Genomic DNA, 11,242 nt, shown 5'->3' on the forward strand with positions numbered 1-11,242 from the left:
TGTTCAATATGTTGCATTGTTGAGACATCTTCCCTATCACCCCTACTCACTCTGATCCACCTTTTGTAAAATTTAAGGCTTTTCCCTTTTTCAATTCATTCATTTGAGTTTGAACATTTGTCTGATCTTATGCTTCAGAAATACTGCAACAGATCGTCAAAATAATTATTTTTACGTGCAGAAAACTGAATCAAACAATGGATCACAACACGGTACATTTTGCACGCTTGTCTGATCTTGCATTTGCCTATATATACACATGCAAATCAATCACTCATCTTACCGTGCAGCTCTTCAAGCAATACACGAACAATGCAAAGGAAACGCAACCAGCGATACAACCTAAGAGATTGTAACTCACGACTAAGCAGATGAGACTGGCTAACTCAGCAGGCGAGAAACCCCATGCGTATATTGAGGGGTTCCATACTTTTCAAGAGCGTCGCAACTTCATGAATAAGTGCGACGCAAGATATAAAGCTCTAAACCAAACGATGGCCACACCAAGCACAGACAGAATGACAACAGGTACTATTAGAAAAGAAAAATATAATGCCTTTTGTCTGTTACGCTAACCAGCTTGCTCCTACATCTTGCAGGTCTCATGAAGCAAATACTTGAAGAGCTTGACATCGAGTACGAGGATGATGACAATATGTTGCGTAATGTTGAAGCACAACAACTCCTCGACACAAAAACTGAAGGAGTTACACTGTACACGATGGAGCAGCTTTGGTTTGGTTACAACATTGATTTAGCTGAACTTTCAAAAGCTACTCAAGAAAACTGTGCCGCTATCTTGATAAATTTCATGACTTCGGCAAACCACACGCACGATGCAACTAATCCACCTATCACAATCCAGAAGGTAGCATGGCACTACAGTGAACACAAGGTAGTAAATTACGGATAACCAGCCTCTCCATACGAGCCAGTTGCGATAGACCAAGGCAAGTATGGATAACAAGTATCACTAGCTTCCATTCATTTCTCTAGAGCACCGTCATTTTTTAATTGGCCTAACCAATCTGCATGGACTGTAGATTTAGACACTCATCAACAACTAGAGACAAGCATCGGCCTTCCACCCCAGAAAAAGCAGCGTCGCGGGAAGAATACATAGTCTACAGTATACGCTGCACGAAAAATGATAGGAGATACATTGGAGTTACAAATAACATCCATAAACGCTGTGAGCGGGATGAAAACACACACAGCACCTCTATAACGACCCGACACACACTCTTGGGAAGATACACACACACACACTATGGGGCACCACTCGGCTTAGACAACACACCTGGCCGAGACAGGGAACACACCTCTGGAGTGAGAGGAGAGAGACTATCCACTTGCCCACTCCACACAGACACACACACACACACAAAACTCAGCTCAAAAGAGGAGAATTTCTGATGTTTAGATACAATTGAGCTCTGGCCAACACCAATGGGGCAAATAACTCACACAATATGGGTAAAATAAGCCAGATACAATCACAAACTAGAGCAAAAACTTCGCTCATAGGAGAAACTTACACAGAAAAATAGCAGGAAAAGAGTGAGGAATTTGGCAAAATGGACAGCGCCATCGCGTCCGGAACGGCCCAAAACCCCAGTCTACAATGTCAAAGTGCTCAAATCCGATCTCAGATGAGCAGTTTACGGCCAAAACAGGCTCCAAAATGAGCAAAAACACACCTGCGGCTGTTCCTCCTCTCTTCTCCACGTTTTTTCTGGTCTTCTCTCTGTTTTTTCAGTTCCCACACTTAGCTTTTTTAGTTGGGCACCCTTGGCCTTTTAGATGACCTCAAACGGACCCCGAATAGGCCAAAAACTGACCTCGCAGTGCATAGTTGTCACCTTTTTGCATCATTCGCACACCTGGCACTCAACTTTTTTCCAATAATGCATCTCGCCACCACGTGAAGTGGCCCCAAAAAGTGGTCCTAATGATGACCTTTCTGCATAACTCTCACAAGAAAACACCCACGTTGTGTCCGTCCTCATCCGCGTGCAAATATTGACCTCGTTCGCCCTCCTGACGCCACTAGATGCCATCTGACGCACCTGCTGACCTCATGTCGTCGGCCCGCGGATAGCTTCCTCGAGAAGTTTTACGTGCTATAAACTTCTCATTATTGTAGAAAAAACATACTGGTACTAGTGATAGTGAAAATCGATGCACTATGTACATGCTGTCCTACCTGTACACATGTGGGCCCCACGTAACCACCTGGCTAAGGAAAATGGGCAATCCTTTATTTGATGCACCATGCATGTATATGTACATATGCGCAATCCCTTGCTCCAAAAAACTCCTGACATAATTTGCCCATCCCCTAGCCTGCTAGATCATTCATGATCAGCAGCAGCAAAGAGAGATATGAGACTCGCCGCATCACAGGTCTCCTCATCCCTCACCAACACTGCTTGATCCACAGACAGCTCATCTTGCTCCACCATCATGAATCTAGCATGATACAATTTAAGACGCAACCCATTTACCCTTGACTTATGTAGAACACCATCCAGGTTAGCCAGCTGATATGTGCCATTTGGAAAACACTCCACTACCTTGAAAGGGCCTTCCCACTTAATTTGAAACTTCTTTTGGAAGGTGTTGTCCAGCTTACTGTTGTAGCGCAAAACCAAGTCATGTTTCTTGATACCCTTACTTTTAACCTTTTCATTTATCTTTGCCAAAGCCTTATCCTGCATCTGCCTATAATGCTCCAATGCGCTCATCCTATCCAACTGGACCTCTTGTAACTGCAAGAGCCTCTCTTTGAATGCATCACTAGGCGGCCCAAGCAACTTCTCTAACATCTTGACCGCAGGCAACTCTACCTCCACAGGCAATAGTGCTTCCTTTCCATACACCAAATGAAATGGAGTAAACCCTGTACCTGTCTTCACCGAAGTACGGTAAGCCCATAATGCACTAGGCAATTCCAAATCCCAATTCTTTCCTTGGTGCTCTGTCACTTTAGAAATAATTTGTACCAACTCACCATTGAATCTTTCATTTAAGCCATTACACTGCGGGTAATAAGGAGTGGTATGCTGGTGCCTAATCTTCATCTTTGTGCATAAGAAGTCTAGCAGTTTAGCTCTAAATCCTGGCCCCTTATCTGAAAGTAGCTCTAATGGCACCCCAAACTTGCAACATATTTCATCATACACAAATTTTGCCACATCCTTTGCAGTGATCTGTTTTACTGCTATAGCCTCTGCCCACCTAGAGAGATAGTCCACCGCCGTCAAGATATAGCTTTTGCCCCTGCTTGTGATAGGTAACGGGCCTATTGCATCAATCCCCTACTTTTCAAACACATCAAACGCCATAATGGTTTTTCGTAGCTTTGGCTTCAACACTCTCTTCCCAAATGCTTGACACCTATTGCAAGACCTACACCAATGGTGAACATCCTTGTGCAAACTAGGCCATACATACCCCTCTTGCAAAATCTTATGCAAGGTGATCTTTAGAGCAAAATGGCCACCACATACGCCTTCATGATTCTCTTCCAACACTCTGTAAAGCTCCTCCTGCCAAGGTACACGTCTCAACACGAGATCAGCCCCTTTCATGTATAAGACATCACCAATCAATTTGTACCTGTATGATCTACGCACAAAGACATACTTCTTAGACTTCTGAATCTCCTTTGGAATGATTCTTGTTAGCAAAAACTCCTCTTCTTGAGCCAAACTTTCCCGGCCATGATAAAGAGGTAAAGTGGTCCTCAACACAAATAGCTCCCCAATCATGCCTTGAGCTGCTTCATGTGCCTCTCCATTTAGAGCACGTTCAATGTGTCTGATGATCCATGCTTCGAACTTTTTTAACAGGCCTTTAATTCTGAAGCACATTTCCTTCAATGAGGTGTTCTTGCTCTTCCACACACCCAGCACTTGCTTCACCACTAACAAGGCATCACCTTTTATGCTCAACCTTCGAACCCCATGCCTCAAAAAAATGTGTAATCCGGCTTCCAATGTAGCATATTCAGCCTCATTGTTACTATGCGCATCCAATTTGAACCCTCTCTTGCATACTAGCTTCCCCTCTGGATCATAAAGTGCTATACCCCCTGAAGCTGCATCGTGGCTCTTTCTGTATGAACCATCAAAGAAAAACACATGTGCATTGCTGATCTGTGGCACTTCTTCAACTACCTTTCTCACCACCTCTTCCTTAACAATAAGGGGATTCTCCTTGTAGGTCAACAAATCAGCTAGAGTAGCCCTTGTACTATCTTCCACTAGAAAAGAGAACTCAAACTCTTGCAGCTCAATTACCCATTTCTTCACCACATTTGACATGTTAGTACCATTAATTAACTGTGGCAAAAAGGCATAACTCGTCAAGAAAAAAAAAGGCCGTGGTAGCAAGTAATGACGAAATCGTCGACAAGCAAATATTACACTGGCCATCACTAGCTCTACTTCCGATAACTTTCTCTCCGCTACCAACTTCACTCGGCTTGCACAATACACTAGCCTCATATAATGGCTGCCCTTCCCCTTTTGCAATAGCACAGTTCCAATGGCATCATCCCCTACTGATGGATTTACATAAAAAACTTTCTCCCAATCAGGAGTCTGCATGGCTGACAACCCCCCTAACACCTCTTTCACCTCTTGAAACACTTCTTCACACTTGTCATCCCATTGCAATGGATCATGCTTTGCCACTTGCTGTAATGGATAAAGAAGCTGCGAAGACGATGGAATAAACCGTGCCATGTACTTCACTTTGTGTATAAAGGTTGCCAATTGCTTCGTACTCATAGGTGATGGAAGAAGAATAATAGACTTCACCTTATCTGGATCAGCCTCAATGCCATTTTCTGACACCATATGGCCCAATAACTTCACCCTTGGCTGTGCTAGATGACATTTCTTTGGATTTAGTTGTCCTCCACATTCATCATATCGAGCCAATACCATCTGCAGCTTCTCATGGTGATCAGCCCTACTGCTATAGACACAGAAGTCATCCATAAAAGCTTTAACACAACTACCAATGAATGGTTCCAACACCCAATTTGCTCTCTCTTGATAGAAGGAAGGTCCATTTGACAACCCAAATGGAAATACTGTGTAGCAATAGCAGCCCCATGGCGTAATAAAAGTTGTCTTTGTGCGGTCTTTAAGAGCAATCTTCAATTGAAAATAGCCTGAAAAACCATCACACACACTGTACCTCTCATCACACACACTGTACCTCTCATAACCTGCCACTGAATCTAAGATCTGATCGATGAATGGAAGAGGATATGGGTTCTTCTTAGTGGCTGCGTTTAAGGGTTTAAAATCCACACAAATTCTCCACTTCCCATCCTTCTTTGGACTGACTACAACTGGACTCACCCATTCTGTGGTCTCCACTGGAACTATGAACCCTGCCTTCAATAACTTGTCCACCTCTACCCGCAAGGCTTCCATTTGCTCTTGACCCATCCTTCTTAGCCTTTGCCGCACTGGCTTAGCACCTTCTTTCAGCTCTATATGCATCTCTTCACCCTTGAACCCTCTGATCTCTTCATATGAAGTAATGAACAAATCAGGAAAACTAGCCAGCATATGCAAATATATATCCTTCTCCATAGCTGAGAGATATCCACTAATCATTTGCGTCATTAATTCTTGCTTCTTTGACAACTCAACCTTGGTTTGCATCAACTCTTCAATCACTTCATAAGGCCCTTCACTTTCATCTTCAACTTCATTCGCAAATGCGACTAAACCACACTCCTGGATTTCTTTATCCATCAAAAGAAATGCAACATCAACATCCTCATCACTGCTGGTAGTGCTATCACTATCCTCATCTGTCACCGTGGAAGAGTCTTCATCACTAGACTCATCCTCATCTTCATAAAGCTCCTCTAATCGTTTCCTTGTGTCCATATTATAAAGCTTCTTGGTACCTGTCTTTCCATAGAGGCTAATCGTACCATGTCGCCAATCTTGAACGGCTCCCACTGCACGTAACCATGGTCTGCCCATTATAATAGGATATGCTCCCAACCCTGCTCGCATCACATGAAAATCAACCACTGCCTTTGCATCATATGCCTCCACTTCTAAGCTCTTTACAACACCCAAGCATTTTACTTTTTGATGGTTTTCCAATTTGATCCGAAAACCTGACACCCCAGCCACTGTGAGACCCATCTTCTCAACGCATGAGTGTGTTATGACGCATATTTGGGCTCCGCCATCCACATAACCTTGTCCTAAATTTTTCCTTTTATGCCACACATCTACTATTGGACAAATGTCTGGTAGCTCGTCCATTGCCAACACCTTCACTGAACCTCTCTCTGGCTCTTTCTCCATTGGGTTAACCATCCTCTTCCACTGTCGCTTTAGCTTAGGCACCATCTCTATAAGCTGCCCAAAAGTAACATCTGCCTTCCTGCTCGTCAGATCCTCCTTCAAGTCATAGCTTAATTGCCCATCCCCTAGTGGAAAATCTGAAACATGAAACTTTCGACGAGCTCTCCTTTTCCTCTTGGCCTTGACATCCTCGCCTTCATGGCTCTTTCCTTTCTTCTTACTAGGACCTGGGGCACTTCTTCCTTCCTTATCCTCTGTGGTCCTCTTCCCAATAGGCATCACTAATGTATCCTCTAGCTTTGATGCCTTCTCCAAGGTGACTACACTTAGCACTTTGTCTTTCCCTTTTCCTCCTGGGTCAGTCCACTGGTTCCTTCGTCTCCCTTAATTTCGATGCCATAATCATTTGACCTAGTTAGCACCTGTCTTGGCAATGGATACATGTCTCCCCCCATCCTTGGTGGCTTATCACATTGCGGGCTGATGTGACCAACTCTCCACAATTATAACATGTGGGCGTCTGCCTCCAAAACCTACCATTGCTTTGTCCAACACCATTCCTAGGCCTTTCTTCACCTCCTGGCTGATTTGCAAACCTCCCTCGACCTCGATTATTTCCCACTTGACCTAGCATGTTTAGGCTGAGATTCTTCATCAAATCTACCATTTGCCTCATGTCTTGCCTTAGCCCATCATCTTGCACTGCTGTAGTGACCACTGTTGGCGAACCTGAGTAGTAACAGGAACCACTGGTTCATGATGAACCACTGACATGCGCCCTTGTAAAGACTCTATAGGCTGAATTCAGACCTCATTGGCAAAGACTCCACCCCTAATTGGCTCATTTTCCTCAGCTTCCACTCTTTGTTCCTTGCTATCCTCTCTAGTGCATCCTCATATGTTCTAGCTTTTAGCTCCACTCTCCAACGTATATTTCCCAAAGACCAGCCAAGAACCTGTCCTTTTCATCATGTCAGGCGGGGGTACCTGTGGTGCTAAAGCCTTGCACATTCACTCCCATGCCAATGAAAACTTACGTATGTACGCATCTAGTGCTCACCTTCCTTCTGCACCAAACCTTGTACTTCTTGCACACTTTGTTGGATCTCTTATCCCCTTCGAACACACGTGCAAGAACCAAAACTTTTCACTACCCAATCCCCAGAAACTTTAATGGAGCTCAGCTTTAGATAAGGACAAACACATGCACATCAATGAGTTTTCATAGTAATCATGGGAATGACAACAGGCAAAGGACATTCCAGGATCTCTCTCAATCTACTTGGCCCAAACATAAAGACTATGTGCTGCTGGAAAAAGATTTCTGGACACATGAACATTAATCTGAATTCTTGAGTTAAATGAAAAGGAGTGAACTGAGGGCCATTTTGATCATCCATTAAGCCAACCATGAAGCTCCAAGAAGGCACACCTGACTTATCCTCTAATTTTTTCCCAAATTTCAGGAGCATAACAGCATAAATGGCTCAAAATACCAAAAAACCAGCCATCATAACTTGGGAAAATTTCGACAGAGTTTCCCCAGAAGTAGAGCAGTAGGAACCAAAATATAGACTGTCTATGCAAATCGCATATATCAAGTACGAAAATACTACTTCCATCCAAGTCTCAGAATTGCTGGACTGCCAAATACAACCAAGTATGGCTCCACAAATGTGTACAATGGCAGTTTCCACAAGTAACGTACAATCCAGCAGACAATGCGCTCAAATAGGCGCCAAGTGATGCATTCCCACAACAACTGCAAGTGACATCACTGCTAGTATATCACTGTACTCCAGCTACCTGTACCTGTGTGAATTACCTTGTAACCTGTAACCTGTAACCTGTAATCTGCAACCTGTAACCTGTAATCCCGAATCTCGAAGCTTGAAGCTCGAAGCAGAAGGTACTCGAAGAAGATCCTCAGTGGGGGCACCAAAAGATGTGAGCGGGATGAAAACACACACAACGCCTCTATAACGACCCGACACACACTCTTGGGAAGATACACACACACACACACACACACACACACACACACACTATGGGGCACCACTCGGCTTAGACAACACACCTGGCCGAGATAGGGAACACACCTCTGGAGTGAGAGGAGAGAGACTATCCACTTGCCCACTCCACACAGACACACACACACACACACACACACAAAAAAACTCAGCTCAAAAGAGGAGAATTTTTTATGTTTAGATACAATTGAGCTTGGGCCAACACCAATGGCGCAAATAGCTCACACAATATGGGTAAAATAAGCCAGATACAATCACAAACTAGAGCAGAAACTTCGCTCATAGGAGAAACTTACACAGAAAAACAGCAGGAAAAGAGTGAGGAATTTGGCAAAATGGACAGCGCCATCGCATCCGGAACGGCCCAAAACCCCAGTCTACAATGTCAAAGTGCTCAAATCCGACCTCGGATGAGCAGTTTACGGCCAAAACAGGCTCCAAAATGAGCAAAATGAGCAAAAACACACATGCGGCTGTTCCTCCTCTCTTCTCCACGTTTTTTCTGGTCTTCTTCTCTGTTTTTTTCAGTTCCCACACTTAGATTTTTTAGTTGGGCACCCTTGGCCTTTTAGATGACCTCAAACGGACCCCGAATAGGCCAAAAACTGACCTCGCAGTGCATAGTTGTCACCTTTTTGCATCATTCGCACACCTGGCACTCAACTTTTTTCCAATAATGCATCTCGCCACCACATGAAGTGGCCCCAAAAAGTGGTCCTAATGATGACCTTTCTGCATAACTCTCACAAGAAAACACCCACGTTGTGTCCGTCCTCATCCGCGTGCAAATATTGACCTCGTTCGCCCTCCTGACGCCACTAGATGCCATCTGACGCACCTGCTGACCTCATGTCGTCGGCCCGCGGATAGCTTCCTCGAGAAGTTTTACGCGCTATAAACTCCTCATTATTGTAGAAAAAACATAGTGGTACTGGTGATAGTGAAAATCGATGCACTATGTACATGCTGTCCTACCTGTACACATGTGGGCCCCACGTAACCACCTGGCTAAGGAAAATGGGCAATCCTTTATTTGATGCACCATACATGTATATGTACATATGCGCAATCCCTTGCATGTATATGTACAACACAAAACAACAACTGCATTAGGTTATAACGTTTGTTCTGGACATCCACCAAGGTGGAGAAAATATTATTTTTTGAAAAAAAACAAGAAGGTATAGCTGTGAGCTTCTGCCATCTTCATTTCATTGTTTTGTTCACTGTCTTTGTCATATAACGTTGGTCATTGGCTACAACAATGTCTTCTTTTTTTCCATTCAAACTATGGCAGACATGACAAATTATCAACTTCTTTGATTGAAATGCTTTTTCTTTTCAGTTTAGAATGGGTAGGCCGATTCCAGTTGATCTGATTGAGCAGCAGAGTCAGAATTTCAGACTGCAATGTACATGTTGCAATACTGTCTTTACCCACATTTGCAAGAGCGGGTCCTCAGACACTACATGCATAAATGGAGTGAGTTCATTCCATGGCCAGTTCATCCACCTACCCCATGGCATCCACATTACATCACTTGGAATACACTCGGTTGACAAATCACCATCGACATCGCCGTGCTAGCTGGTTGCTCCACAAAACACCATTGTATGTTGTTCGTTCAGATTGCGGACGTGCTCGACCTACTCGAGACTATAGAATTAAATTACTCTAACGTACGTAGTCCCCAGCCACCTTCAGTCAGCTAAACAATTCGTTTCGCACTATTTTTCTGTCAACCAGTTTACCACACGTGCAACTCTGAAGAGCATCTTACCGATATAGCCCTATCTTCCTGCATCAAAAACTCCCACTGATATGTGTTGTTACCTAGTCCTCCTCCTCTTCTCCATAGAACTTCTGTCCATTTCATTTTAAAAAAGTCATTGCATGCTACATTCAAAGCCTTCTCAAATCTCGTTTGCTTAGTTCCGTTCTTAATGCATCAACTTTTTCGCATGCTATTTACATCAAATCGTTTCAGTGACTTACACTCACTTAGCGTAACAACATTTCTGCAAAACAAATAATAAGCGCTCTATCTCTCTCCCCCTCTCTCTCTCACCTTTCAATTCTTCATTCTTCTTTACGGATGTATACTCTTGTTCAGTGCTTGCATGAGATGAAAACAATATATACATTTCTGCACGTTCGAGTGACTTCTACTCCCTTATGCTAAAAAGATTTGTCAGAAAAAAAAAACAAACTCTCTCTCTCTCTCTCTCTCTCTCTCTCTCTCTCTCTCTCTCTCAGCTTTCACTTCTATGTCCTTTTAACTAATATATACTCTTCTTCAATGCCTCGATGCTTCTACCACTTCCGATTATGTAGGTTGACGAAGCACTATAGTTTTTTAAAATAAATAGTTCATCCACTTTTAGACAAAGAGAGAAGAGAGCCGGAGGGAGAACGACCTTCACTTCGCATCTAATAAAAACGTACTGCAAGAGACATCCTGGGCTGAAGTGGGTTTTGTGGGTGTGGGGGGGGGGGACTGAGACAATGAGAGCACCTGCATCTTGGACCTCCTCGAGATCTTCAACACCATCGAGATGTTTTTGCACTACTCCCTGGAAGTCTCCATTCCCAACTCCTCAAGTCGATCATCTTTAACACTAGGTTGGTAACCTAACAGGACATAAAAGTGTCCTTTCAGGGTTTTGAAAAAAACCTCCAAAACCATAGTAGATCCACTCATTTTGTAAAATCCTTTCATGAGGTTATAGTTCAAGGCCTACTACACATGGAAAAAATAAGAAACTTGTAAAATTTCTCATCTTTTGGTCACACCAAGCCTCCAAAGTTGATGGACCAGTACATTTTCATCAAAACAGTCATTTCTTACGTTTTGTTGCATA

Source organism: Adiantum capillus-veneris, chromosome 9 (assembly GCF_014529385.1).
Source record: "Adiantum capillus-veneris isolate H3 chromosome 9, ASM1452938v2, whole genome shotgun sequence".
Lineage (NCBI taxonomy): Eukaryota > Viridiplantae > Streptophyta > Polypodiopsida > Polypodiales > Pteridaceae > Adiantum > Adiantum capillus-veneris.